This window comes from Nicotiana sylvestris, chromosome 3, assembly GCF_000393655.2.
Source record: "Nicotiana sylvestris chromosome 3, ASM39365v2, whole genome shotgun sequence".
NCBI lineage: Eukaryota > Viridiplantae > Streptophyta > Magnoliopsida > Solanales > Solanaceae > Nicotiana > Nicotiana sylvestris.
The window spans coordinates 103872795-103876108 of NC_091059.1; the positions used below are offsets into that span (position 1 = coordinate 103872795).

A 3314-nucleotide genomic window follows, 5' to 3' on the forward strand; every position below is an offset into this window, starting at 1 on the left:
ACAGGTGCACCGAACTCCAGTATATTATGCTGGACTGGTCTTTATTGTAGCAAAATAGTGGCTATTTTTCATTGACTTGGTAACCGCTGGCTATTTTTGAATGATCAGTCCGAAAATTGACTATACCATGCCATTTTTACCAAAGTTTTTGACTGACTTTATGACAGAATTTTGAGAGTTTCTTGGGCAGTTTTACTGGCATTTTGGGACAATTACTTGTGGGACAGTTGTGGCTGATTTTAGGGGAAAACCTTTTGTCAAAAGAATCAAGTTTAGAGGCTCTATTTTACTCCATCAAGTACCACTACATCAATTTTCTTCTCAGGATTTATTTTATGTTGACTATTAGAACTAAAAGAGAAATTTTGTTCTTAAACCTCACACAACCAATAAAACTTGTATGAGACTAACCCATAACTTGACAAGTGGACCATGGACACAGTACTCTCTCTCTCTTTCACTTATTTTTGCCTTCTGTAGTTCTATTCTCTTATTAATATTTCTACCCCTCTGTGCTTCTTTATTTTATCTCACCTTCTTTTTCTTATATTCATTTGGAAAAATTCATTTCATTTATTTTTGAACTCTAGAACTCAGTCACTCGTAGTTAAACAATAGACGAATAAAATTTATTAAGTTATGAACTCTGTAAAAAAAACATAACCGGTTGCTTCAGTGAAGTCCATTAGCAACCTTAGTGAGAGTAAAATAACCGAAAGAAAAAACTTTGCCGGCAAAATGGGCTAAAAATATGAGAAAATGAACTCCAGAGCAAATGCAAGTTTTTGTTTTTATTTGATTTCTGAAATTAGTAATCCGGATTTACCAATGAGTATAAAATAAGCTCATCGATTTACCTGTGGCAGTAAATCACGAGGAAGAGAGAGAGAGAGAGAGAGTATATTTGAATATCATGCAATGCATTTGGAACTGATCACTGCCTTGAAAGCACAAATCACAATTTGCAAATTAGATGCTAAAAAAGAATATGATCTCGTTCAACCATGGATAGAAAGTATTTGATAATCCAGAATACAATTTTGAACTAAACAGAAAGACAAGCTCCAACTTTCCATATATTTGGCACAGCGTCTTCGAAAATTCAATGTTTGTCTCATAATATATTACTCCTACAAGTAGCTAAGAGTTATTCCTTCAAAATGAAGAGCTGATTAATTAGACTGATAGATTATTTCATGTAGCGATGCTGTTGGTGGTAGCGGAGCATTTTACTTGTGGACTTATTGCTCGTTGCTATTTTTGTCATAGTAATGATAAACTGCCGCTCCCGATAACACTGCTAATGTTAAAGCTTGCGCGTGCATCCTGCTAGCCAAAGTAAGATCCTGTTAGCCTAAACTGCATTGCCTAATATACATATATATATATATATATATATATATATATATATATATATATATATATATATATATATATATATATATATATATATATAAACAGCTGAATATAATTTCAATTTGACTAATTAACCTAGCATGAATGAGTCTAAGACTTGGCTTGAATGGCGTTGTGGTACTTGAGTAAACTAGTGAAGCACCAACAGCCTGTAAGTGGATAGGAACCCCATTTTATTTTAGATAATGGAAATATAAAGAAAAAGGTAAATGCAAAGAAAGAACATGAAGACTAACACTAACCAATGCTGGTGAGTTTGTGTTCAGAAACCCAAGATTGCATGGCCTCCATCTTAGTTAATTTCTTTTAACTATTTATCAGCTAATTATAGCTCAAAAAAGAGAGTGGTAATTGAGGAGGCGCTGGATTGAGAGTGATGAGGATTGATGGATATGAAGTTGCTTTTGAGTGGAAAGTATAGGGGTGGTATTTATAGATGTTAGCATGAGAAAAAGAGTGGATATATAATTTGAAGTCGCCGCTTGGTTTTGATCTGCTTTTGTTGGTCCACTGAAAGTAGGATTGAGAATAAGGGAAAAAGAAGTATGGACTAGTTATTTAATTCGTAGTAGTATAATGAAATGAAACCAGTGGGTTTCACTTAGCCTGCACTTGACTTGCTTTTAAGCCAGTGGTTTTATCTCAAACTGAAGCACCATTCTGCTCTAGTCGGTATCAGAACTCTGCTTCCTTTCTTGTAGGATTACTCCTAGGAATAATAGGAGCTCAAGGTTGGATAAGAGTTACTCACTCCAATCCACTTTAATTAATTTTTTTTTTTACAATTTTTGTGGTCCACAAGCAGGGGCAAAACTATGTGTCCTCAAGGTGTCAACTGAACACCTTTCACTGAAAAATTATATTATGTATAAGATAAAATATGACTACTTGTTATTGATAAAAAATAGACTTTGAACACCCTTGTATAGCCAACCGGCAAAGAGTATCTGCCACATCTTTCTTCCTCTGAAAAATGTGCCTTTCTTTACAATTAATAGATAATTATTATCTTAATTAAAGTAGGTTCGCGACTAATCGATCTTGATCCTTGATTAGTAAGTCCGGGTTTCTCCCCCTTATCTAATTTCACATGGCAAAGGTTCAATTTGTCCAGGGATGCCATGTTTTTATATTTACTTTCTACTTCTTCTCTTTATACAATAACACGCTGAGGTTCAAGGTGCATGCACTGCAAATGATATCGTAGTAATGTACAAAATTGACGAGGGAATTAATCAAAAGTTAATTTGAAACGATATATATATATATATATATATATATATGAAGAAGCATCCAGAAGATCTTAAGAAGGATGTTCAATCAATTGTTAGAGATATAGTAGATATGCCTAGATCCAGTCTCATATTTGATGATTTAAACATATTTTTGTGAACATTATTTGATATAAAATATATATGGCATTTGATATTCTTTTATCATTTTTATTAATTGCTTGATTAATTTGATAAGGTCCTTGATTAAATTTTGAGGCTTGACATTATGATAGAGATCATGATAATGGAACTGAAGTTTCTTATAATTTAATCTAAATTTGTTCTTGATCGTAGGATTATTAATTTGGACACTAGTAATCCGGTTAGATCAATATTTATGTGATTGTCTTTATGGGATAAAGATTAGTTGATCTCATTAACTAAATCACATAAATAGATGATGCATATAGAGATATGATCATTGAACCGACTCACTGGATAATTCCTAATGGTTAGAATTACCATAAACTGTCAATGGGATATTCTCTTGAAAAATATGATGTAAGAATTTCCTTTGACCTGAAGTCCTCATAGTAATTGACAAGTTATTTATTGTGCTTTGATACCAGACACCTATGAGCCTAGGGCGATAGTTGAAAGGATATTGGGTATGATTAAATGCTT

At 33.0% G+C, this 3314-nt stretch overlaps 1 long non-coding RNA gene across 1 annotated transcript; it reads right to left on the reverse strand.

Annotated features, from left to right (window-relative positions):
- Window positions 1-921: 921 nt before the first annotated feature.
- Window positions 922-1851, reverse strand: LOC104241452 (uncharacterized). The gene is made up of 3 exons (XR_714726.2): window positions 1659-1851; window positions 1492-1565; window positions 922-1326 (listed from the first exon to the last, which is right to left on the reverse strand). It is a non-coding gene; the product is annotated as an uncharacterized lncRNA (long non-coding RNA).
- Between the last annotated feature and the right edge of the window lie 1463 nt (window positions 1852-3314).